General features: G+C 40.6%; 1 protein-coding gene across 4 annotated transcripts in view; it reads left to right on the top strand.

Moving 5' to 3' along the window:
- KCNAB1 (potassium voltage-gated channel subfamily A regulatory beta subunit 1) overlaps nucleotides 1-27,861 on the top strand; it is a 408,264-nt gene that overhangs the window by 205,896 nt on the left and 174,507 nt on the right. The window contains exon 1 of one of the 4 annotated variants that reach the window (XM_059920068.1): nucleotides 27,269-27,319. The exons of the other annotated variants lie outside the window; for them this stretch is intronic. The gene's annotated coding sequence lies outside the window, so the exon portion shown is untranslated. Of the gene's footprint in view, nucleotides 1-27,268; nucleotides 27,320-27,861 lie in introns of those variants that run through there. 4 annotated transcript variants of the gene reach the window in all.

Raw genomic sequence — 27,861 nt, 5'->3', positions numbered from 1 at the left:
CTATTGAATCCATGGGAATCGATGTGATTCCCTTCAAGGCATGCACCTAGGATGGGCTCTCCTCTGCGTGAAGGGAGAGAGCTTCCTTCCATGGTACTCATTCTTGATGAGTCTCTTCATTTTCAAAACCTCAGCTTAAAAATTAGTATTTACGGAGAGTCCTTCCATTCTCCTGGACCCTCCAAAACTCTCTTCTGGACCCAGTCAGGCCTCTGACTCACGTCAGATGAGAAAACTGAGGTACAGGGAGGTTAAGTAACTTGTGCTTGGTTTTGCAGCTCCTGAACTGTTAAACACTTCATTTTACCACATTGACTAACAGAAACGATAATCAGTTCTAGAGGCACTGTCTTCTTTGTCCCTACAAGATTATTTGGGGGCAAATGGAAGAAAAGAAAAAGTAGAGGAATTTCGAGGCAGTACCTTCCTGTCATGTTCCAGCCAATGGTGGGACTGCAGCAGAAACCACCCTTCCTATCTCTAGCCCAGCACCATATTAGACCACCAGCCCACTAATATTCCCATTAAAATTCCACAGGAGGTCAAAGTTCCCTGTTTAAACACCTCTTTGTTTCACAAGTACTTTCTAATGAAGAAAAGATAATCAGTAGCAATTGAGGCAGTTGTTGGTGACCTTCACCCCACTACCTCAAATTCTACAACTTCTTGCTTTGTTTTTCTTCTTTAATTTTCATTGCCTACTGAGTTCTTCTCTCCTCTTTATAATTTCTTTGTTTCCCTGTTATTTCTTACACATGCCTAGCCCTATTGCTGTTGGCTAAAACAATTTCTGAGTTTTCTTCGTAGCTTAAGACAGGGAGCATTTGGAATTTTGTTCATCTTTTTTTCACACTACTTTCAAAATGCAGAGCTGTATCAACATTTGTGTGCTTATCTTGCTGTTATATTTTTATATTATTGTTATCTGTGTCTTCTATCATTTTATTTTCGAAACGCTTTGTGGACAGTAATCATGTCAGGATAATTAAAGTTTGCCTCAGTGCTGAGCACACGAGTGCAAGTGGATGTTTTTGTTTGTTTTTTGTTTTAAATAAATTAGATAAGCATATTGATCAAACAAATTAGTTAAAGGAGGTGATTTTCTTCATGAGGAAAAATTATTCTTGGGACGGGAGTGTTCTTAATACCTTCAGATTTTTGTTTATAGAGCATTTTACTTGACAGAGAGGTTGAATGAGGAAAGCTAGAATTCTAAATTGCTTCATAGCCATTGCCCCCTAAAGATGAGCAAAACATAAAAAGAAAGCATTTCAGAAGTTAAAACATATGTCCATGAAGATACATGTTTTGATTCCCCCAAATTTCCAGGAAAACATTGTGTATGTAGTGCCAGAGACCCTGCATCACAAGTTCAGCTTCAGTATTCAATAAGATCTGGTTGAATTAGAGAATTCCAAGTACCTGCCACGTCCCTGGCACCAGGCTAGCTGCAGGGGGAGGTGTTGCCAGGTGCAGACTCTGCCCTCACCCAGGGGTGGGGAGCAGGAGAGCAGAGACTCAGCAGTTGGAACACCGTGTGTTAAAGATTCTTTGAGAGATACACACGGGGTGCAAGGAGGCACTTGGTGAATGAACGGAATCAGACAAACAGATTAAAAGATGTTGTGGTGGGGGAACAACTTATTTTTTTTTAAATCATCCAGTGTGGAAAGGCAATGAAAACCTGAACTAGTCTGGAAGCTCTCATAAGAAAAGTCTCTGAAATTTTTTGAGAAATCTCAGCAGACGCAGCAATACTTTTGTTATTCTCCTAGTTGGCAACACTGAGCAGATCTTGTGCCGTATGCATTGGGGAAGGGAAGGAAGAGAGCAAATGGAATCCTACTGAACAGAGGAGTCAGGGCTAAGCAGACAGCTCTGGGATAACAAAGGAAAGTTCCATGTCACGGGAGAGCGTGGACTTCCGAGGAAGAGGCCGCAGAGATGACGGAGGGGGGCAGGAACAGAGGCAGGCTCTCTGTCCCGCTCGCTGCCCGGGGTGCTGGGCTCAAGCCACAGTCTTATAGCATCCCTTCCCCCCCATGTTAATTAAACCCCAGTGTATCTCTAATTTAGCACTTACTGTCCTATGGTTCAGTGACCCCTAGTTTCCTTTTACTTTTTGATCCTCATTTGGAGTTTAACTGGTAGTACAAACTTCTGGACTCACACAGAGAATTTCTCCCAGCCTGTGTGCAAGTGGAGGGGCCTGGGGTAGTGGATCATGGCAGAAGATTTCCTCGATCCATAAACCCTCTCATCTGCCCTCCTGACAAGTGGAAGGCACTGAGATGGGTAAGAGTCTCACCCCACCAAGTGAGCTGTGCGGGACCCGTGACATTATTCACTTCTCTGTAACCGAGCTTAATTTTATGTGTTTTGTCCCTCATCCTGGCAGGTGTGTGAAACAATCTCAGGTAATTCAGGGTCTCTCCCTGCACTTCCACTGGGGCTGTGGCTCTGTTCCAGGGGACTCTCGTGGTGCCAGAGCTAGTGTGGGCCGGGCTGCCCTCTGGCCCATTCAGCCTTGAGTCTCCATCCCCGCAGGTCCCACCAGGGAGACTCCTCAGGCCTGGGCTGCTGTCCAGGGCCCAGGGCACATACAGCTGGCCCCTTCCTACTCCCCTCCTCGCAGCTAGGGGGGAACTGAGGAGCGCTGAGAGGCTGGCCCAGGCTCATCTGCCCAGGCCTCCCACCAGCCATTTCACCTCAAGTCCACCGTGAGGCCCAGGGCGGGGGACTGGGGGATGTTGCTTCCTCCCCCGGCCACACTTCTGTCCCCAGACTCAGCATCCCCCAGTCTGTCTAGAGCATCTGCCTTTCTTGAGATTTCCTCTCCAGGACCCACATCAATATCTAGTTCTCTTCCTTCCCTCTTCAGAGTCTGTTGTCCACAGGCTGGGAGGTTCACAGGCTCTTCCAAAGCAGTTATTTGTGCCCAGTGTTCTTTCTCTTCTCCTCTGAGGGTGAACATCCTCATTCTGTGGTGTCACCATCACTCAGCAATGATGAGAATTGCGACTCCAGCTTCTGAAATGGGATGTCATGGGGGCAGGGGTGGTTGAGGTCGCAGGAAGTGCAAGAGAACGACACCTCAGTGAATATGTCACAGTATCATGTCCACACACAGCTTACACTGTTGAAAAGGACCTCAGAGTTTATCCACCCCAATTCCTCACCCCAGTTTGGCCCTTTCTATGTATCTAACACTTTAATGGCAGGTACCTCACTAGACGCTGGGATAACCCTTTTAGTGGCTGGCAGTCTCCTCTTTACCAAAGTCTCCCAGTCAGACTCTGCCCTGGGGCCCCACTCAATGGATCTCTTCCCTGTTCCCTTGATGTTCCTGGCCGCCCAGGCTGCAGGTGAGCAGCCTGGAAAGGACCCACCCCCCGCCCCCCGCCCTCAGGAGAAAGGCTTTGACTGGTCCTGGGCAGGGTAAGGCTGCAGCGCCCCCCAGAAGCCAGCTGGCCCCTTCCTGCTGTCTGCCCTGTTCTCTGACAAGCTTCTCCTCAGGGATTCCCCACCGGCACCTCACCGCCATGGGGTGGGATTGGCTACATGGTATCAAGCCCGGCTGTGGACTCCTTTGTGCTGATGATCAGGCTGGGGCCTCTCACCAGGAGCGGCAGGCTGTCTAGGGTAGTGGGTCTGGCATTCTGAGCTCACATGTTTGACAGAAGCTCCTGAGGTGATTTCAGCACACACCCAAGGGGAGAACTCTGCTAGGAGCCATTCTTAAGCCATTTGCCAAATATAAAATTAATTAGAAGTGGAGGTAAAATCTGTCACAGGCAGTGGGCTGTTAATTCTCAGCTTTCTGTCAGCCTGAGTTTCCATTCTTTCACAGATACCTCCCTTTTCCCCTTCCTCTCTCCTTCTCCCTGTCATTTTCTCCTTCTTTTTCTTCTTCCCTTTCTCAAACATTTATTGAGCTTCTGCTGTGTGCCAGGCAGTGTGCTGGGAGCCAGACATACAAGGATGAATCAGACCCAGACTCTGGCCTCAAGGTGCTCACAGACAAGTGAATATATTATTGTTAAGTGTTGGAGGTTGTATTAGTTGTTTATTGCTGTGTAACGAATTACTCCAAAATGTAGTGGCTTAAAAACCACACATTATCTCACAGTTTCTCAGGAATCTAGGTGTGGCTTCACTGGGTCCTCTGGCTCCAGGCCTCTCACCAGCTGACATTCAAGTGTTGGCCTGGGCAGCGGTCATCTCAAGGCTCAGCTGGGGGAAGATTCATTTCCAAACTCACTCACAAGCTCCCACATAGGTCAGCTCCTTGCTGGCTGTTGGCTGGAGGCTTCTCTCAGTTCCTTGCGATACGGTCCTCTCTGTGGAGCAGCTCGTGACATAGAGGCTGGCTTCCATCAGAGAGAGCAAGTAAGAGAGCAAGAGAGGGTGAGCAAGAGAGGATAGAAGGAAGCCGGAGTCTTTTTGTAAGCTAATCTTGACGGTGGCATCCCATCAATCACTGTGTTCTGTTTGTTAGAAGCAAGTCACTGAGTCCAGCCCACACTCAAAGGGAGGGGATTACATGAGGGTGTGAATACTGGAGGGAAGGGATCGTTGGGGGATGTCAGAGGCTGTCTACCATGAAGGTGTTGCCATAATGTCTTTAAAAACATTTAAGTCTCAGATCCCTTGGCTGAAACACAGTGAGTTAAAAATGTCAGTTACCCTTTTTTTTAAGATGCGATGAGGAAGGCAGGTGAGAAAACTTAAGGAGCATTAGAATAAAGCCCCAAAGGTAGAATAAAGATGTTTCATTATTCCTCTTTCCTAACTTTGTGAAAATTTACATCTCAGTTTCTGTTTCTAATGGAGAATTGAGATAACCTCAGCAATCCTGTCTGACTAAGCATATTCCTCCCACCCATCCCCCCAAAAAGACCAGTGCCAGTGAGGCAAGTAGAGGATGGTCAACTGAATATTAAATATTCAGTTCAACAGTTGTCCCTATTTAGTTCCAGAAAAACTAAGTCTCTACAGCTTGTTATGTATCTACTTTGACTCAATATGTTTTGTATTCAAATTTCCAAACAGCAAAACCTGCTGCCTTAAGAAGAATACTAGCTCACACAAAATACCCAAATGAAAGATGTCCATTCAAGAATCTAGCCTACAAGCCCTGTTATTATTCATTTACTGTGTCAGATAAGAGAAAGATTGAAGGCATTCCTAATTGGCTGCCTTGGGATAAGGCATTTGAAATGGAGTCGATTGATATTTCAGTGTCTGTTCGACCTTATTTATAGGGACACGTTTCATTCTAAAAGATTAATAATGTATCATACAAATGGATCCTTTGGTGAAATCTAAGACTTTTAAGAGTATATGCACACTTGGGCTATCATTTTTAAAGAAGCAAATGCAGATTGGAAAGATCTAAATATTTTGTATAGAACATATGATACATCACCAAAGAATCTACTATTTTTAATTTACATAAGTTGCCAGCATTGAATGAGACCCATGTCCTTAGATTCTAACTCAGACTCACAAGCATTAACACAGTGGCCCTGGAAAGCTCTCTAAGAGGTAGGTCACAGATGGTGGGACTGAGGTAAAGGGATGTATCGCTGCCTGGCCGGCGTCCCCACTCATGGTCAGTGCTCCACTTGCATTCTTGCAAAGCAGTTAGCTCTGTATGTGTTGACCTACTGTAAAGGTTCTTGTTAATTGAAGGACTGCAGCAAATTCGTAGTGGAGGGCTTTTTTTTTTTTTTTTTTTTTGGAAAAAATAAAATAAAATCGTATTTACTCTATAATTCAAAACTTAGAATCTTGTTGCTAATTTTGTCAAGGAGTAAATTTGTCTCCATGATCAAAATTCAGTTTGGGAGCATTCCATATAACGTACATGTTTTCTGATATTCATCTACAGTCACCTTTAGGGAGTTTGATTTTGAACCCTCAGAACCTCAGATATTGCAGCATTATTTCGTTATTCTAAACTGCTTGCAATTTCACACTACAGAAGATGACCCTGAGTTAGAAAAACATGGAAACCTATCTTAATACATCACTTACAGAGAGGGTGAACGTGAGCATGAAAACTTTTCATTCTGCAAAACCAATTTCCACAAGAGGCACATCAGGTAAGCCTAAGGTGGTAACCACAAAAAATAATTTAAATTCTGCCTTCATTTGTCAAATATGATAATTACTTCCAGAACTCATTTAAGTTTGTTTGTATTATTTCCTTGACCACAGCAGGGATCAGCTGCCCAAGTTGCTGATGGTACAGGAGAGTCACAAAGGGGCTGGGTGACATCGCAATCAGACACTAATTAAACCCAAGCTTTCTGATCTTCACTCACTGCCTTTTATAAACCCAGGAAGCTCCTATTTTTCAAATTTAGAAAGTAAGCAACTCTTCAAGCTCCCTTCCCCTGAGGTTTCCATGCAAATAATACAACAAAAAGCAGCACAAGTTAAATCTGTAATTAACTTGGGAATTTATAGTCACTGACCCCACAAAATACACATTGAGGTTCTAAATAAATTCCCTTACTGGCTGCACAAATTTCTGCAGAAATGTCCTTTACCACTGTAGAAAAGAAGGTCTCAAAGAGCAACATTTCTCTGAATTTTCCAGCAATGATGAAATCCCACAGAGACAGGACCATGTCAGAGGAGAAGTTTTGTGGTGTCAGAAGTAGCTCCCAAGATGAATTTTTTTATCTTGTTGGCTCTGTCTTCCCAAGTTACAGCAACGAGGAGTTCCTTGAACTGCCCACTCAGTTGGCAGAATGCCTCTGGTGTGTTGTGATGTGGTGGGTGTTTTATTTGAAATGGTAGAGTGGAAGAAACAAAGAAAGTCCCAATGGCCAAAGTCATGAAATATGAATGTTTTCATGAGCATGTACTTACCACCCCCCACTTCTCTCTCTCTCTCTCTCCCCCTCCTCTTCCCCTCCCTCTCTCTCTCTCTCACACACACACGCATGCACGCACACACGCATGTGCACGCCCTTGTTCTGAAGACTGGATTCTGTTAACCAGGCTTGAATACATGCATGCTGGTTCTTAATAAAAATGCTGAAAGTTCTGAATCCTTTGGCTGGTCCAAGAAGAGGCTCATGCTGCAGAGTGGGAGCTTTCAATTGGAGACATAGGTCAAAAAGAAAGTCATAATATCTGAGCTGTAGGGGGAAATGTTATTTTTATGAGCTCCTCAAGAATTCCATTTCTTGCTTCCTGTATATTGTGTAATGTTTCATAAACCTAATGACTCTGAATTGTGTGTAGTGTAAGATTTTTACTGTTTTTTCTTCTAGGCAATTTCACTTCTTAAAAAATCGCCAGAGCCTATTTGATGCTCAGAATACTGCTTGATGCTTTTATTTTTTTTTCTTGTGATAAGAACTCTTAAGATTTACTCTCTCAACATCTTTCATATGTAACCTACAGCCGTGTTCGTTATATTTTTCATGTTGTGCATTACATCGCTAGTACTGATTTATCTTACAACTGGAAGTTTGTACCTATTGAGTATCTTCATCCAATTTCCCCTCCCCCTCTACCCCCGCACCCACCAGCCTCTGGTGACCACAAATCTGATCTCTTTCTATGAGTGTGTTTGCTTTTTGAGTATAATTGACCTACAACACTATGTTAGTTCCTATTACACAACATAATGATTTGATATTTCTATACAATGATCACCACAATAAGTTTAGTTACCATCTGTCACCATACAAAGATATTACACAATTATTGACTATATTCCCCACACTGTACATTTCACTCCTGTGATTCATTTATTTTGCAACTGGAAGTTTGTACCTTTTAATCTCCCTCATCTATTTATCCCCTCCCCCTAGTCTCCTCCCCTCTGACAGCCACCTGATTATTCTCTGATCTGTGACTGTGTTTCTGTTCTGTTATTTTTATTCCTTGGTTTTGTTTTTGAGATTCCACATATAAGTGAAATTTGCCTTTCTCTGATTTATTTCATTTGGCTTAATATCCTCTAGGTCCATCCATATTGTTGCAAATGGCAAGATTTCATTCTTTATGGCCGAGTAATATATATGTGTGTGTGTGTGTGTGTGTGTGTATATATATATTTATATATATACACACACACACACATATATATATATACACCATATCTTCTTTATCCATTCATCTTTTGATAGACACTTAGGTTGCTTCCATATCTTGGCTATTATAAATAATATTGCAGTGAATACAAGAGTACATATATCTTTTCTAATTAGTGTTTTCCTTTTTTCTAATAAATACCAAGGAGTGGAATTGCTGGATCATATAATAGTTCTATTTTTAATTTTGGGGGAAATCCCCACACGGTTTTCTATAGTGGCTGCACCAATTTACATTCCTACCAACAGTGCATGAGGATTCCTTTTTATCCACATCATCGCCAACACTTGTTATTTCTTCTCTTTTTGATGATAGCCATTCTGACAGGTGTGAGGAGTTATCTCATTGTGGTTTTGAGTTGCATTTCCCTGATGATTAGTGATGTTGAGCATATTTTCGTGTGCCTGTTGTCCACCCATATGTCTTCTTTGGAAAAATGTCTATTCAGATCCTCTGCCTATTTTTTTAATCAGTTTGTTTGGTTTTTTTGATGTTGAGTTGTATGAGTTCTCTGTGTATTTTGGATATTAACCCCTTATCAGATATATCATTTGCAAATATCTTCTCTCATTCAGTAGACAGCCTTTTCCCTTTGTGGATAGTTTCCTTCGCTGTGCAAAAGCTTTAAACTTGATGTAGCCCCATTTGTTTATTTTTGCTTTTGTTTCTCTTGCCTGAGGAGACAGATCCAAAAAAATATTGCTAAGACCAATGTCAAAGAGCATACTGCCTAAGATTTCTTCTAGGATTTTTATGGTTTCAGGTCTTTAATCTATTTTGAATTTATTTTTGTGCATGGTGGGAGAAAGTAGTCCGGTTTCATTCCTTTGCATGTAGCTGTTCAGTTTTCCAAACAGCATTTATTGAAGAGGCTGTCTTTTCTCCATTGTATATTCTTGCCTCCTTTGTTGTAGATTAATTGCCAACATAATGTGGGTTTATTCTGTTCCATTGATCTATGTGTCTGTTTGGGGGCCAGTACTGTCCGGTTTTTTGTTTTTTGTTTTATTTATTTATTTATTTATTTATTTATTTATTTATGGCTGTGTTGGGTCTTCGTTTCTTTGCGAGGGCTTTCTCTCTAGTTGTGGCAAGTGGGGGCCACTCTTCATCACGGTGCGCGGGCCTCTCACTATCGCAGCCTCTCTTGTTGCAGAGCACAGGCTCCAGATGCGCAGGCTCAGTAATTGTGGCTCGTGGGCCCAGTTGCTCCGCAGCATGTGGGATCTTCCCAGACTAGGGCTCGAACCCGTGTCCCCTGCATTGGCAGGCAGATTCTCAACCACTGCACCACCAGGGAAGCCCTACTGTCCAGTTTTGATGACTGTAAATTTGTAGTATAGTTTGAAATCAGGGATTTTTTTTTTAACATCTTTATTGGAGTATAACTGCTTTACAATGGTGTGTTAGTTTCTACTATATAACAAAGTGAATCAGCTATACATATACGTATATCCCCATATCTCCTCCCTCTTGCGTCTCCCTCCCACCCCTCTAGGTGGGCACAAAGCACCGAGCTGATCTCCCTGTGCTATATAGGCTGCTTCCCACTAGCTATCTATTTTACATTTGGTAGTGTATATATGTCCATGCCACTCTCTCACTTCGTCCCAGCTTACCCTTCCCCCTCCCCGTATCCTCAAGTCCATTCTCTATGTCTGCATCTTTATTCCTGTCCTGCCCCTAGGTTCTTCAGAATCATTTTTTTTTTTTAGATTCCATATATATGTGTTAGCATACGGTATTTGTTTTTCTCTTTCTGATTTACTGCACTCTGTATGACAGACTCTAGGTCCATCCACCTCACTACAAATAAATCAATTTTGTTTCCTTTTATAGCTGAGTAATATTCCATTGTATATATGTGCCACATCTTCTTTATCCATTCATCTGTCGATGGACACTTAGGTTGTTTCCATGTCCTGGCTATTGTAAATAGTGCTGCAGTGAACATTGTGGTACATGACTCTCTTTGAATTATGGTTTTCTCAGGGTATATGCCCAGGAGTGGGATTGCTGGGTCCTATGGTAGTTCTATTTTTAGTTTTTTAAGGAACCTCCATACTGTTCTCCATAGTGGCTGTACCAATTTACATTCCCACCAACAGTGCAAGAGGGTTCCCTTTTCTCCACACCCTCTCCAGCATTTATTGTTTGTAGATTTTTTGATGATGGCCATTCTGACTGGTGTGAAGTGATACCTCATTGTAGTTTTGATTTGCATTTCTCTAATGATTAGTGATGTGGAGCATCCTTTCATGACTTTGTTGGCAATCTGTATATCTTCTTTGGAGAAATGTCTGTTTCGGTCTTCTGCCCATTTTTGGATTGGTTTGTTTGTTTTTTTGATACTGAGCTGCATAAGCTGCTTGTAAATTTTGGAGATTAATCCTTTGTCCATTGCTTTGTTTCCAAATATTTTCTTCCATTCTGAGGGTTGTCTTTTTGTCTTGTTTATGGTTTCCTTTTCTGTGCAAAGGATTTTAAGTTTCATTAGGTCCCATTTGTTTATATTTGTTTTTATTTCCATTTCTCTAGGAGGTGGGTCAAAAAAGATCTTGCTGTGATTTATGTCACAGAGTGTTCTGCCTATGTTTTCCTCTGAGAGTTTTATAGTGTCTGGCCTTACATTTAGGTCTTTAATCCGTTTAGAGTTTAGTTTTGTGTATGGTGTTAGGGAATGTTCTAATTTCATTCCTTTACATGTAGCTCTCCAGTTTTCCCAGCACTACTTATTGAAGAGGCTGTCTTTTCTCCATTGTATATTCTTGCCTCCTTTGTCAAAAATAAGGTGACCATATGTGCGTGGGTTTCTCTCTGGGCTTTCTATCCTGTTCCATTGATCTATATTTCTGTTTTTGTGCCAGTACCATGCTGTCTTGAATACTGTAGGTTTGTAGTAGGGTCTGAAGTCTGGGAGCCTGATTCCTCCAGCTCCGTTTTTCTTTCTCAAGATTGCTTTGGCTATTCAGGGTCTTTTGTGTCTCCATACAAATTGTGAAATTTTTTGTTCTAGTTCTGTGAAAAATGCCACTGGTAGTTGGATAGAGATTGCATTGAATTTGTAGATTGCTTTGGGTAGTATGGTCATTTTCACAATGTTGAATCTTCCAATCCAAGAACATGGTATATCTCTCCATCTGTTTGTATTGTCTAATTTCTTTCATCAGTGTCTTATAATTTTCTGCATACAGGTCTTTTGTCTCCCTAGGTAGGCTTATTCCTAGGTATTTTATTCTTTTTGTTGCAATGTTAAATGGGAGTGTTTCCTTAATTTCTCTTTCAGATTTTTCATCATTGGTGTATAGGAATGCAAGAGATTTCTGTGCATTAATTTTGTATCCTGCTACTTTACCAAATTCATTGATTAGCTCTAGTAGTTTTCTGGTAGCATTTTTAGGGTTCTCTATGTACAGTATCATGTCATCTGCCAACAGTGACAGTTTTACTTCTTCTTTTCTGATTTGGATTCCTTTTATTTCTTTCTCTTCTCTGATTGCTGTGGCTAAAACTTCCAAAGCTATGTTGAATAATAGTGGTGAGAGTGGGCAACCTTGTCTTGTTCCTGATCTTAGTGGAAATGGTTTCAATTTTTCACCATTGAGAACGATGTTGGCTGTGGGTTTGTCATATATGGCCTTTATTATGTAGAGGTACGTTCCCTCTATGCCTGCTTTCTGGAGGGTTTTTATCATAAATGGGTGTTGATTTTGTCGAAAGCTTTCTCTGCATCTATTGAGATGATCATATGGTTTTTCTCCTGTTGGTTACTAAGGTTTATCACATTGACTGATTTGCATATACTGAAGAATCCTTGCATTCCTGGGATAAACCCCACTTGTTCATAGTGTATGATCCTTTTAATGTGCTGTTGGATTCTGTTTGCGAGTATTTTGTTGAGGATTTTTGCATCTATGTTCATCAGTGATATTGGCCTGTAGTTTTCTTTCTTTGTGACATCTTTGTCTGGTTTTGGTGTCAGGGTGATGGTGGCCTCGTAGAATGAGTTTGGGAGTGTTCCTCCCTCTGCTATATTTTCGAAGAGTTTCAGAAGGATAGGTGTTAGCTCTTCTCTAAATGTTTGATGGAATTCGCCTGTGAAGCCATCTGGTCCTGGGCTTTTGTTTGTTGGAAGATTTTTGATCACAGTTTCAATTTCAGTGCTTTTGATTGGTCTGTTTATATTTTCTATTTCTTCCTGGTTCAGTCTCAGAAGGTTGTGCTTTTCTAAGAGTTTGTCCATTTCTTCCAGGTTGTCCATTTTATTGGCATATAGTTGCTTATAGTAATCTCTCATGATCCTTTGTATTTCTGTAGTGTCAGTTGTTACTTCTCCTTTTTCATTTCTAATTCTATTGATTTGAGTCTTCTCCCTTTTTTTCTTGATGAGTCTGGCTAATGTTTTATCAATTTTGTTTATCTTCTCAAAGAACCAGCTTTTAGTTTTATTGAGCTTTGCTATTGTGTCCTTCATTACTTTTTCATGTATTTCTGATCTGATTTTTATGATTTCTTTCCTTCTGCTACCTTTGGGGTTTTTTTGTTCTTCTTTCTCTAATTGTTTTAGGTGTAAGGTTAGGTTGTTTATTTGAGAGGTTTCTTGTTTGTTGAGATACAGTTGTATTGCTATAAACTTCCCTGTTAGAACTGCTTTTGCTACATCTGATAGGTTTTGGGTCATTGTGTTTTCATTGTCATTTGTTTCTAGGTATTTTTTGATTTCCTCTTTGATTTCTTCAGTGATCTCTTGGTTATTTAGTAATGTATTGTTTAGCCTCCATGTGTTTGTAGTTTTTTACAGATTATTTCCTGTGATTGATATGTAGTCACATAACGTTGTGGTCAGAAAAGATACTTGATACGATTTCAATTTTCTTAAATTTACCAAGGCTTGATTTGTGACCCAAGATATGATCTATCCTGGAGAATGTTCCATGAGGACTTGAGAAGAAAGTGTATTCTGTTGTTTTTGGATGGAATGTCCTTTAAATATCAATTAAGTCCATCTCATTTAATGTATCATTTAAAGCTCGTGTTTCCTTACTTATTTTCATTTTCGATGATCTGTCCATTGGTGAAAGTGGGGTGTTAAAGTCCCCTACTATGACTGTGTTACTGTCGATTTCCCCTTTTATGGCTGTTAGCATTTTCCTTATATATTGAGGTGCTCCTATGTTAGGTGCATAAATATTTACAATTGTTATATCTTCTTCTTGGATTGATCCCTTGATCATTATGTAGTGTCCTTCTTTGTCTCTTGTAATAGTCTTTATTTTAAAGTCTATTTGTCTCATATGAGAATTGCTATTCCAGCTTTCTTTTGATTTCCATTTGCATGGAATATCTTTTTCCATTCCCTCAGTTTCAGTCTATATGTGTCCCTAGGTCTGAAGTGGGTCTCCTGTAGACAGCATATATACAGGTCTTGTTTTTCTATCCATTCAGTCATCTATGTCTTTTGGTAGGAGCATTTAATACATTTACATTTAAGGTAGTTATCAGTATGTATGTTCCTGTCACCATTTTCGTAATTGTTTTGGGTTTGTTATTGTAGGTCTTTTCCTTCTCTGGTGTTTTCTGCCTAGAGAAGTTCCTTTAGTGTTGATTGTAAAACTGGTTTGGTGGTGCTGAATTCTCTTAGCTTTTGCTTGTCTGTATAGATTTTAATTTCTCTGACAAATCCGAATGAGATCCTTGCTGGGTAGAGTAATCTTGGTTGTAGGTTTTTCCCTTTCATCACCTTAAATATGTCCTGCCACACCCTTCTGGCTTTCACAGTTTCTGCTGAAAGATCAGCTGTTAACCTTATGAGGATTCCCTTGTATGTTATTTGTTGTTTTTCCCTTGCTGCTTTTAATATTATTTCTTCGTATTTAATTTTTGATAGTTTGATTAATATGTGTCTTGGCGTGTTTCTCCTTGGATTTATCCTGTATGGGACTCTCTGTGCTTCCTGGACTTGATTGACTATTTCCTTTCCCATATTAGGGAAGTTTTCAACTATAGTCTCTTCGAATATTTTCTCAGACCCTTTCTTTTTCTCTTTTTTCTTCTGCGACCCCCATAATTTGAATGTTGGTGCATTTAATGTTGTTCCAGAGGCCTCTGAGACTGTCCTCAATCCTTTTCATTCTTTTTCTTTATTCTGCTCTGTGGTAGTTATGTACACTATTTTATCTTCCAGGTCACTTATCCATTCTTCTAACCTAGTTATTCTGCCATTGATTCTTCCTAGAGAATTTTTAATTTCATTTGTTGTGTTGTTCATCATTGTTTGTTTGGTCTTTAGTTCTTCTAGGTCCTTGTTAAAATTTTCTTGTATTTTCTCCATTCTATTTCCAAGATTTTGGATTATCTTTACTATCATTACTCTGAATTCTTTTTCAGGTCGACTGCCTATTTCCTCTTCATTGTTTGGTCTGGTGGATTTTTACCTTGCTCCTTCATCTGCTGTATGTTTCTCTGTCTTCTCATTTTGCTTAACTTACTGTGTTTGGAGTCTCCTCTTCACAGCTGCAGGTTCCTAGTTTCCATTGTTTTTGGTGTCTGCCCCCAGTGGCTCAGGCTGGTTCAGTGGGTTGTGTAGGCTTCCTGGTGGAGGGGACTAGTGCCTGTGTTCTGGTGGATGAGGCTGGATCTTGTCTTTCTGGTGGGCAGGTCTGTGTCCGGTGGTGTGTTTTGGGGTGTCTGTGACCTTGTTATGATTTTAGGCAGCCTCTCTGCTAATGGATGGGGTGTGTTCCTGTCTTGCTATTTGTTTGGCATAGGTTGTCCAGCACTGGAGCTTGCTGGTCCTTGAGTGGAGCTGGGTCTTAGCGTTGAGACGGAGATCTCTGGGAGAGCTCTCGCTGACTGATATTATGTGGGGCCAGGAGGTCTCTCTGTTGGTCCAATGTCCTGAACTCGGCTCTCCCACCTCAGAGGCTCAGGCCTGACACCCGGCCGGAGCACCAAGACCCTGTCAGCCACACGGCCAGGTACTGGGGGGTTTCTTGCCTTTTGGGAAGTCTGAGGTCTTCTGCCAGCCCTCAGTAGGTGTTCTGTAGGGGTTGTTCCAGATTGTTGATGTATTTGTGGGGAGGAAGGTGATCTCCATGTCTTATTCCTCCGTCATCTTGAAGTTCCCCCTGAATTCAGGGATATGTATACTTCCAGCTTTGTTCTTTTTTCTCAAGATTGTTTTGGCTATTCTGGATCTTTTGTGTTTCCATAACAAATTTTACAATTATTTGTTTTAGTTCATGAAAAATGCCATTGGCATTTTGATAGGGATTGGAAAATTAAGTAGTATAAAAAATTCAGTTTCTCAGTTGCATTAGCTACATTTCAAGTGAACAATAGCCACATGTGGCTAGTAGCTACCCTATTATACAGCACAGGTTTAGAATAATGAATCTTTTCATCATTTCAGCCATCATGAATCTCCCAGCAAATGGACTTATTTTAAAGGATTAGAACTTTTGGCAAAATGAGACTTAAGAATTTTTCCTGATTATTCCATATCATCCCTTCACTTAAATCAAACCAACACCATCGATAAATAAAAAACCCCAAATCGAGGGTCATGACATAATTTTGGTTGGTCATTTCTGTCCCTCCATCTGCCAACAGCTGTCCAGAGTCAGATAAGCTCCATTCTCCTATGAGGTCTGCATGTTAGGGGAGGGAAGGAGATAGGGAGAGAGGGAATTGTGCTCTGGGCCCTGCACAGGATAGCAGAAAGGCCAGAGGAGGAGCCCAGAGGAAGCCGAGGCCCTGCTCACCTCTCTGTGTTCTCACCTCCTGCAGTGCCTGTCCATTTCCCTCCCTCATGGTGCCTCTCTCACTGCAAACCAGCTTATAACAACTTGGCTCTCTGAAATTTCCTTGGAAGTCCCTTGGGAATGGCTAGAAGTTTTCACACAAATTAGAAACCACTGCATATACCAATGGAAATGATTATAATTTTGGTTTTCCTTGATTTTTTTCCCAATATTTTGGAAGAAAGAGCCTGAGCCAGCCTTTGGATCAGACTTCCACTCCCCAACTTCCCACCTGTGTGGCCTCCCATGAGAAAAGATGGCTTAGTTTCCCCTTGGTAAAACATGGTTTCGATGAGAATAAAATTAGCCAGTATTTAAAATACTTCTCAGGAGATCTGATGGATGAAAAGTCCTCAAGAAACAGTAGAGCTTATCATTATTGTTTTAGACTATGGCTGCTTACAAAGTTTATCAACAAAGAACTATATAACCACTATGCACAAAATATGAGTATTTTAAGGGCAGTGCATTCTACAGTACTCAAAAGAGAAAATGCCTTGTACGATGTGGCAAAAAAAAAAAAAAAAAAAAAAATCTTGGGCTTATTTCATATGAATGTACCTAGCAGCAACACCATTCCAATTCCATTCTGAAGAAGAGTATATATTACCTGTAAACCTTCTTTCAAAATTGGATTGAGTCGTTCTGTTGGTGTGCATTAAAAATGAATGCAGCTCCTTGCATTGCAGAAAAATTAAAATTCTGCCAGTGGTCACTCTGATTTTCTGTGTGAACTCATGACTTTTTCCTTTTTTTTTTTTTTTTAAAGATTTAATTTTATTTATTTTTGGCTGCGTTGGGTCTTTGTTGCTGAGCGTGGACTTTCTCTAGTTGTGGTGAGTGGGGGCTACTCTTCGTTGCGGTGCACGGCCTTCTCATTGCGGTTGCTTCTCTTGTTGCAGAGCATGGGCTCTAGGCACGTGGGCTTCAACAGTTGCAGCACGCAGGTTCTAGAGCACAGGCTCAGTAGCTGTGGCGCACGGGCTTAGTTGCTCAGCAGCATGTGGGATCTTCCTGGACCAGGGCTTGAACCCATGTCCCCTGCGTTGGCAGGCAGATTCTTATCCACTGTGCCACCAGGGAAGTCCAACTTATTCCTTTTTTGCCAATTTCTTCTCTCCTCAGCTTCCTAGCCTGCACCCTATGGTATCACGGGCCTCAGGTCTGGCTCGGAAGGGACATAAGTGGCCCAGCTTCCATGGCTCTAAGAGAATTTGTGATGACCTTACACCTTGTCCTTCCTCTCCCATAACACGCTGCCATTGGTTTTTAAAGGGATTTCAAAAGGTGAAGCCCTGTGAATAAGCAGTGATTTCCCTCTAGCTCATCAGCTCAGATCAATGGGCTCTTATTACCTTGAGATTAGAAAGGTCAGTGACCTTCAACCAAGATCCAAGAGGACAAAAATGAGCAAGGATACCAGGAAAGCGACGAATGATTTGCTTATGTAACACTGAGGAAATGATTACCATGGTGTATGTGAACCATTATGTGAATTTATGCCATCTGCAAATGATCAGATTAGATAGAAGTTGCGCATCACCATGTTATGCAATACATAGAGTGTGTCATTATAGATTCTATTTTTGAGCAACATCCTGAGACACTTAACAGATATTTAGCTGCAGTAAACTTTCTATAGATTTGTCATAGCTCGAGAAAAGTGAAACTGGGAATGTTACCTTAGAGGCAAACATGGTGTAGAAAATGCCTTGGAAAATACAAGTTTGTATCCTATCCCCCCACGTGCTGGTGGTGACCTTGAGCAAGTCATTTTACCTCATTGAAGCCTCAGTTCCTGATGTAAATGAGCATCAAAATAACTACACCATGGTGTTTGTGTGAGGATTAAGCAAAATAACAAATGTGGTTTTCCAGAGCTATTCTTAACCTCAAGTGTTTGGTTGATGTTCATTTTAAACATATATCATTTTATTTAAAATGAGAAAGTGTTCATAATATATTGTTAAATCAAAACAGTAGATTACCATATTATTCATAAGATAATCTAAATTTTGTAATTAGATATTCACATCACAGTATCCAGCATGAATTTCTCCCTCAGGCTCTGGATTTGTACCTGCAACTGCCCACTTGACATCTCTGCTTGGATCTTAGACATTCTGTGTCCAAAACCAAACTCCTGACTCCCCAACCCCACCCAACCTGCCTTTCCTCCAGCATTCTCCATCTCAATTAATTACAGTTAATTTCCTCCATCCTCTTAGTTGCAAAAGACAAAACTTGGGAATCATTCTTGGCCCTTCTTTTTCTCTCCTGCCCCACATCTAATCTGTCAGCAAATCTCACTAGCCCTTCTTTCAAAATATATCCAAATTCCAACTGTTCCTCACCTCCTCCACTGCTGCCATCCAACTCAACTCCCATCCCTCCCCTGGGTTACTGCCATGGCCTCCTAACTGGTCCTAATGCTATTGCCCTTACACAGCCTACTTGCAACCCAGCAGACAGAAGGATCCTTTTAAACCCTAAGTTATTTTCATGTCACTGTTCTGTGTAGAACCCTCCAGTGCCTCTCCGTCCACTCAGAGTCAAAGCCAAAGCCCTTACAGTGGTCCAGCAGAGCCCTACCTGATCTGACACTCCCAACTCCACAGTACTTCCTGGCCCTCTTCATTCTTCCTGCCTCTGCTCACTCTACTCCTGCCACATGGGCCTCTTGGATGTTCCTGACACAGACCAAGTCCACTCATGCTCCAGTGCCTTGTACCTACATTTACCTGCCTGTTCTTCCCCAGCCAACTGCATGACTACCCCTTCACCACTTTCAGGTCTCATCTCTCAAAGAGCACCTTCTCAGTGAGGTCTTCACAGCTCCCTATTTCATATAGCCACCCCACCCCTACCCTATACTCCCCATCCCCCTTCCCTGCATTTTTCTTCATGAAACTTACCACCATTTGACATTACTAACACTTGGTGTGTGTATATGTGTGTATATATGTGCATATACGTATACACACATACACACACAAGCATATATGTAATTTGTTTATTTGTTCATTGTCAGACAGTCCACAGTAGCATATAAGCTCCATGAGGGCAGGGATCTCTGTTTATCACTGCTATAGCCCCACTACTCAGAATGGTGCCTGGCACAGAGAAGGCTCTGAGTAAATAATTTTGGAATAAGTAAGTGAATTATTTATCTGTGTTTATTAAACAAATATTTTTGAACCCCCACCCTGTGCCAAGCGTTGTTCCAGGAGATTGAAATACCACAGTAAATAAAACAGACAAAGAAGCTGTTCTTACAGAGCCTTATCTATCTATCTATCTTTCTATCTATCTATCTAACAACTATCTATCTCTACCTGTACTTGTATCTATATATCTATATCTATATGTACACCTACATATATCTGTCTGTTTGTCTATCTTTCTATCTATCTATTTACCTACTTATCAAACACTGGAAAATGTATAGTGATGGGATTATGGGTGATTTTCCATATTTGTGCTCTTCTGTACTTTCTAAGTTTTCTAAGTTGATGGGTGATTGCTAATCAGAAACAACTACGTAGGTAGGAAAGAGTAGTAAAGGAACAGTTAAATGCAGAGGAAAACCTATCGTGTGCTCGTGTGAACTCAGTCAAACATCCGATAAGTATCAAACCTTTGTATTCCTGGTTTGTTTGTTTGTTTTGGCTGTGCGGCTTGCAGGATCTCAGTTCCCTGACCAGGGATTAAACCTGGGCCACAGCAGTGAAAGCCAGAATCCTAACCACTAGGCAACCAGGGAACACTCTCCTGCTGTTTTTGAAGCAACTGTGGCATTGAAATTAAGAGCAAGATTGCTGGGGACAAATTGTCTGGGTTTTAATCCGTACTAGTTACATGACCTTAATTAAGCACTCTCTGTAGTTCAGTTTCCTCATCTGAAATTGGAAATAATAATAGTATCTACTTTATAGGTTCATATGAGGATGGAGTTAATACATGTAAAGTACTTAGAAAAGTACACAACACAGAACTAATACTCAATCAGTGATACACACTATTATTGTTTTGTTGGCATTATAGTTATCTTTATTATTATTGAATAAAGGGGGGGAGATATTTATTCTCCAGACCATTTCATTTAATTATGCATCCACTGGCTCCTAGAAAAAAATACTGTTTAGAATTTTACTCTCACGCACAAATTTGAACGACTTATTCATAGTAATGTCTTCTGCTGGTAAATTCCTTGGGAACTAAAGAACAATTCTTAGAATAGGAGCAGTCCACCCTCAGAAGTCCAGTTCAGCTCTTCGACCCGTCTCAGACACGGTCTGTGGCAGCCGATTTTCTGGTCATGTGAGTAGAGAGTCAGGATACCGTCTCCCGAGCTGCCACAGAAAGAGCAGGGACAATGAATCTGTGTAATTGGCACTCCGGTGTGAATGCCTGGATGCCCAAGGCGAAGCTAGTTATATTAACTAGAGAAACCACTATGTTGTCTCAGAAAAAATAATTGATTTTAACCCCAGATCACATTTAAGATTTATAACACTACTGTGTATCAGGTGAGTATAGGTAACTCTTTGAGAAACTTACTTAAATGCCCCATCGTTTGACAAGTGGTTATACCTTATCAAGTTCAACCTTGCAGGTTTTAGTACTTCAGTACTTTAGTACTTTAGTAATTACTTATTTGTTCATTTGTTTTTGCTTCTCTGACTGTATGTCCAGCCCAAACCAATTATATTATTACTTGAAAATGTTTTCATTTAGCATTTTGTCATACTCATTTACAAAATAATCCAATTAAGCTGATCAAGCGTAGTGCTTATTACAGGAGTGTTAAGATATCTGTGAATTCTACACTTCAGCAGTTATTTTTATTATAGTTAGGGATGTTTACAAGTGTAGGGGAGGAAAAATGTTCCTCCTACCCTTTTAGATTCTGTGACTGGTCTAACAATAAAAATTGGCTTAAGACAGATTACAGGAGAAAAACAAATTTAGTTTTGTACATACAGGAGCCATAAAAATATGAGACCCAAAGGCAGTCCAGCAGTTAAGGCTTATATTCCATCCTGAGCTAAGGAAAGGGATGGGGGCTTGGGGCTTCAAAGGGGAGGAGGGTAATTCACAGAAAGTTAAGAAAAGCAAATGTTTATCCTGTCATGCAAGTAAGTCTTCCAGATAAAAAAATACCCCTGGTATTAGCTCCTTTTCTGGGCCAGGCCCGCTATCTAAATTCTTTTAGACAGTAAAGAGAGAAGTAAGAGTTTTTCCTGAGTCTGCTGGGTCTTGATTGTTTCAGCTCAAAATAATCCACGTGCCAAAGTGCCACATTTTGGGGTGGCATAGACTGCTCCCCTTTGCAAGGCAACTTCATAATATGGTACAAAATCTCAACATTAACCCATGTCCTCCAAGACTAGGATGCTCCAAGGCAAGACTCCACAACTGCATTTCCATTTCAACAACTAAACAGAAGTGACAAACTTCAAGTCCATTGCAGTAGCCTAGGTGCGCTTTGCTTATGTACTTGACATTTGAACACTTATTTTCTCTCTGTTCCACGCAATACTTAGCACTCTCTCTGTCACTACCTGCTCAATTCCTGTAATTTTAAGAGCAGTGCCAGGGTAGCATGCCAAAGAGGGTACAGAATTATCAATCTGAAGGAAGTATCAGAGGCAATCTGTTCCATTCCTCTGGCTTCAGGCTGAGTTGGACAATTAAGAGTCTAAACTTGCACAGTCCTTTACCTTCTTCCAAGCAATTGAGATGTTTGCGTGATAAATGAGGTGTATTTGAACACCAGCGTAGAGTGCTTAATTCTAGTTAAACTCAGTCCATTTTTCATGTCAGCAGTTCTCCCCTCAGACCTCAGCTGAGCATGAATCCAAGTCCTTTGATGAATATCAAATGATCATCAGCTCATGACAACATGTATTAGGAATTAATCTGGAGTATGTGCCTCTCAGCACAGAATCGATGATACCTGTGGGTGGTTTAAAGCTGCAATGCAAATAAACATAGCCATCTGAATGCGAAAAAGAAGCAGTGTTCAAAAATCTGTTTCATTAAAAGTCCCTTTGTACTTAACTATCAGAGAAGGTGTGTCCAAGGAGAGATCATGGGAAGGACAACACCCAGGAAGGAGGTAGAATCAAAGCTTAATATCAAACACAATCCATTAGTGATGAAAATGTGGATTGTCCTCTCCGGAAATGAAGTATAATAGTTACTTGAGGGACTTAGACCAGAGCTGTGGAAAGGAAGAGGAAATTCAGGGTTTTTCTAATGTTTGTTGTCCCAGAGACAGGAAGCTTGCCCCAAACCTAGGCTGTGTAGTAAAAGAGTTAAAGAGCAGGGCTGTGAACTAACATGGCCTGGGTTCATATCCTGCCTCTACCAATTACTTACTGTGTGATCCCAGTCAGTTCGCCAAAGCTCTTGGCTTCCCATTTATTAAATGGGAAAAACGTAGTCAGTGGTAGCAATGGTATCTACTTCATAAGGGGGTTGGGATGCTTAGTGATAGAACATGTGTAAGGGGCCTGGTACATAAATAGTGTCAATAACCATTGGTTTCTATTCTCTGTCTAGAGTAGAATAGGAGACAAATGAGGGCAAGAGGCTCATCTTCCTCCTGACCTCAGGAAGATGCTTATTGCCATTAAAATTCCCTTAACCCCACAAAATGTCAGCTACATTATTCAGGCAATTTTAATCCCCCCAGATTCTCCCTTTCCAATACAACTCTCCTAGCTTTGCACCACTTTTCAGTGTTCGCTCTTATGCATCCATATTTTTTCACAATTGTTATCATAGTGACTGCATGCTTTTATACTTGGATATTTCCTTTTTATTTTCCTTTGAGTCTAGGCTCCTGCTGGACCACCTTGTGCTCTTTTGTCTGCTCTGACTTGGGAAGTGACTTGGGGGCCAGGACAAATCAAGCTATTTTGTCAGGAAGAGCCTGAGCCCTTTCATCTTGAATTTCAACTCCTGATTGCTCACAATCTTGCAAAGCGTTTAGCCCCAGCCTTACCCTTCCCAAAATGAATTAAAATAGACAAGGTCCCACCTCCAAGAGTTTACAATCTTGTACGTTCCAAATGGATGCAGACCAGACATGACCCAGGCAAACAAGTTTTGAAAAATTGCAGAAATTAAATTGTACGTGCAGACTGAGAAAGCACAAAGGGTGAACACACTTCCAGACTAGCAGGGTGGGCTCACTGTTCAGAAAGGCTAGGACAGGAGGGGGAAGTGCTCCTCTTCCAAGCTTTTCTCTTCCTCTCTGTTGAACACTTAGTATTTTGTTCTATACTTGGCCTCTGACATAAAAGTTAATGAAAGATAGAAGTTCTTAGCCCTCAAGAACATGCATGCAATATGGCATTTTCATGAATACTGAAGATGGAAAATAGCAAATATTTATGGTCTACAGTTTCTCTTTTGAGACTATATGTTCCCTCTTCTTCTCCTATCATGTTTAAAATAAATGACAGGATGAGAAGAGGGTAGACTTTGAATAACTGAGCAGAAATTGAAACTGTAGAAGGATGATGCTAGAGGATGGTGGAGGGAGAAAATATGGAATCATGACTCAGTCACTGATTTGTGGTTTGTCTCCTATGCTGAAACATGAACTCCTTAATAGTAAGGATACTGGCAGCCTTATTCAAGTTCCATGCACCTAGAAGAGGGCTGGTCCACAGTTAGTGCTCAATAGACATCCATTAAAAAATAAGAAAATGGAGAACAGAATTTTGATCTCCTGAGGTTGCAGGGTTAATGAAGTTGTGCATGATAGCCTCCCCCATGCCCCTCACTGGAATATGGAAAGTATACCAATGCAGCATCCAGCTCTCAGCAGCCATAATATCTTCTAAGGTCACTTGAGGGAGAACTCCAAATCGGGATTTGAGAATTCCCAGCATCTCGTTCTTTAAATTAACGGGAGGAACACTCCAGAGCCTGCAGCAAAGACTGCCGCACTGCCACCTGAGCCCACATTTAGAGCTATAATTTGGAATCATTACCTAGTTAGAAGGGGAATCCAGTATCTCTGCATCTTAATTTTGTTTTATTAACATTCAAATAGGAAACCCCTTTGCTCACTGTGAACTTTCATGCAGCATATAGGTTGTGTGTGTCTCATTTTAAAGTCTTAACGGCATTTACATTTAAACCACACGGCTCTCAAGAATAATATTATTTAGCTACTGAGAATAAGCATATAGTTAGCAGAAGGAAGGGACGTGGTCCCTGGAGTATTTTGAGAAACCTGCAAGGGAAGCAGAAAGTCATAACTGTGTCGTTGTGGCTAATCCAATACCTGGGCAGGTTGATTAGATTCTTGAATTTAAATGGAAAAATTTCAGAGATTTCTGTAGTTCATGAAAGTTCTTTGCATGAATGGTAAGTGCCCTTAAGAGTTCCCCTCCCCAGTAAGTGGCATCTCAGAGCCATCTGACCACCTTAACACAAACCGTCTATTTATAAAAAGAAGCTGTCTGGAGAATATGAAAAATCAATTCCCCCCTCAAAAATTGCAGCTGGTGCTATTTTAGTAGTTGGCAATTTTGTGGAGACACTTCATTTTCCTTAACAAATTGCCAAATGGAAATGGCTATAGCACAATACCATGAAGGCATAAGAGGGACCCAGTGTTTAGCCCCTCTACCTCCCTGCTTCCAACACTATGGACAAATAAACCAGAAATGTGAAGGAACTCTGTCATAATTCATCTACAAAGCTAGGAGATCTTCCCCTCTTCCCTTTTTTTGAAGGTTAAAGATCTTTTAACAAAAAATGAACAAGACAAAATTTTTGATGCAAAATTTCCCTACAAAGTTTCCCTTTCCGTACCCTGAACCCCGGGGCTCAACAATTCTCCTTTCCTCACCAAAACTCTTTCAAGGTTGTGTTTGTGTGTGTGCTTGGTTAGTTACACCTAAGCTCTAACTGTGAAATGAAAGGCTCTAGTACTTACAGGTATCATGAAAACAGATTGGATGGGAGCAGGATAAGTTGCCAAATTTAGCAAAAAAAACCCCACAGTTACTTAGTTAAATTTGGATCTCAGATAGATAAATCACCAATAATTTTTCAGTATAAGTATCCTGCATGTAATACTTTGGACATACTTATACTAAAATAATTATCCATCATTTGTCTGAAATTCAAATTTACCCAGGCATCCTCTGTATTATCTGGCAGCCCCTGGGAGGAGCAATGCCCTATGCCCCTGAAACCTTAGTGAGTCCATCTGTACATAAACAGACCTGGTCAGCCACCCAAGGAGGGCCAGAGTGTCTTCTGATGAAGACCCTCTGTTGTCTTCTACTACTCTTTGTTGTTGTTGTTTGAAGAGAGTGTCACCCTTTGCTTTTTTATCTTTATTTGCAAATAAAGTTTGCCGTGGAAAGCAGCTCAGTAGAATAGAAAGGGCACCCATCTTGGCAACAACACGTCCTGGATGTAATTCCCACTCTGACATTTATTTGCAGTGTCACCTCAGACTAATTAACATAGGGATGATAAATACCTGTTCTGCACACCTCCCAGGTGGGAGTGAGAATTAAAAGGAAAAATAAAGTTACTAACACAATGCCCAGTATACAAAACGATGCACAATCTGCTCCTTAGCAAAGAAAATGCAGGAATTACTATATCTCCAAACCTCTTGGTATAGCATTGATGGGTAGTTTTTCCTGCTACAGGTCTTTCTTTGTTTCTTTCTTTAATATTTCTATTGAAGTATAATTTATATGTGGTAAAGTACACAAGTATTCAGTGTACAACTTGATAAATTTTTTCATCTGTGTATGCTCCTGGAGCACAGATCAGGAAGATCAAGATCTAACAACATTTCCATCTCCCCAGAAACTTTCCTCATACATCTTCCCAGTCAATACCACCTCCCCAGAGGTAACCGCTATTCTGACTTCTTCTACCATAGATTAATTTTCATGTTCTGAAAGTTCACATAAATGAAAGCAAACAGAATGTATCCTTTTGGGTCTGGCTTCTTTCGCATAATATTACATGTCTGAGATTCATCTGTACTGTTGTGTCTATCAGTGGTTTGATCTTTTTCATTCCAGGATGACATTCCATTATATGAATATACCATGGTTTACTTATTCATTTTATTGTTGATGGATATTAGGGTTGTTTCCATTGAATTATTATTAATAAAGCCACCCACCATGAACATTCTTGTTTATGTATTTTTGTGAGCAGACGTATTCATTTCTTTAAGATGCATAGGAGTAGAATAGCTGGGGCATAAGATATCTATGTGCTCACTCTTTCAAAGTCCAGGTGGAACAGAAGTGCACACCTTGCGTTGTAAAATTCAAATTTTTCTTTTTTTTTTTTTTTTAAAGAATTATTTATTTATGGCGTGTTGGGTCTTCGTTTCTGTGCGAGGGCTTTCTCTAGTTGTGGCAAGCGGGGGCCACTCTTCATCGCGGTGCGCGGGCCTCTCATTCTCGCAGCCTCTCTTGTTGCGGAGCACAGGCTCCAGACGCGCAGGCTCAGTAGTTGTGGCTCACGGGCCCAGTTGCTCCGCAGCATGTGGGATCTTCCCAGACCAGGGCTCGAACCCGTGTCCCCTGCATTGGCAGGCAGACTCTCAACCACTGCGCCACCAGGAAAGCCCCAAATTTTTCTTTTTAAAAAAGAGGGAGGTAGGGAAGAATTAAATAATAATTCTAGAAGGAACTGCTAGCCTAGTTCCTTCACCAAACCTCACCGTATGAAGGTGCATGCTTTAAACTCACATTTCACTATAGGAGAAGCCCCTGGATTTACAGGGAGAGCTTCTTTGACACAGTTCAGAAAACAGAATCCACAGAGAATATTGGGACTTATACCCTTAGTCACATAGGAGGGATGTAGTTAATTTAAGTTTAAACAAATATCATTAAATTAAAAGTGGTAATTTTGTCTTACGTAAAATTTATCTTCCAACTTTCACATTCGTCTTTCATCGATCTTAATATTTTTGTCAGTTCTCAAGTTGCTCCGTCACATCATAGCAGATTAACTCTTAGAAATAAAAAAAAAAAAAATCAGTCTTTTACAGACAAGGTTTTAAAGGTCAAAGATATACTAAATATCATTAAAGTTGTTTCCTCTTTAGAAAGAAAGAAAATATATTGAATTTTATGCAAAATAAAGTTTTCATAAACAGAGACAGTATAATGAGTTCACTTTGAATTCCCTTCGGCAGTTTGTGCCTCTTACTGCAATTTCCCTGTATAGGGATAAAATTCTCCCTCCTGTTAGGACAGTGAGTGCTACTGCATTTTCAGCACTAGGAGGGGTGGAGGAGTTGACCTTGAGCTGGATCACCACTTGCAGTCATCCACTACTGAGATCAGTACTAATCCACACAGGTCTGGGCTGTTGGAACTACTCAGGTAAGGGGGCTTGTGGGGGAACGAGGTCAGGGAGCAGACGTGAAGACCAAAACACTATTATTATTTATTAGACGTCTTTCTAATAAAACTCCAAAAAGTTAAGAACAGGGTTGTAAAGTAAAATCATTTGTAAATTGTTGTGAAATGTATTATTCTGCCTAAAAATATATTTCTTTAAATGTATAATTTAAAAAAAATTTTCTTTGAAGTGTAGTTGATTTACAATATTGTGTTAGTTTCAGGTGTACAGCAAAGTGATTCAGTTATATACATAGAATATATATATAATATATATAAAAGAATATCTATATCTATTCTTTTTCAGATTCTTTTCTATTATAGGTTATTACAAGACATTGAATGTAGTTCCCTGTGCTGCTGTATACTAAATCGTTGTTGTTTATCTGTTTTCTATAGAGTAATGTGTATATTTTAATCCCATACTCCTGATTTATCCCTCCCCCACCTTTCCGCTTTGGTAACCGTAAGTGTGTTTTCTGTGTCTGTGAGCCTGTTTCTGTTTTGTAAGTAAGTTCCTTTGT

The sequence above is a fragment of the Balaenoptera ricei genome, chromosome 4 (assembly GCF_028023285.1).
Source record: "Balaenoptera ricei isolate mBalRic1 chromosome 4, mBalRic1.hap2, whole genome shotgun sequence".
In the NCBI taxonomy this organism is placed as follows: Eukaryota; Metazoa; Chordata; class Mammalia; order Artiodactyla; family Balaenopteridae; genus Balaenoptera; species Balaenoptera ricei.
Note: the sequence above shows the minus strand (reverse complement) of the source record. Positions and strands in the feature narration are given on the sequence as shown.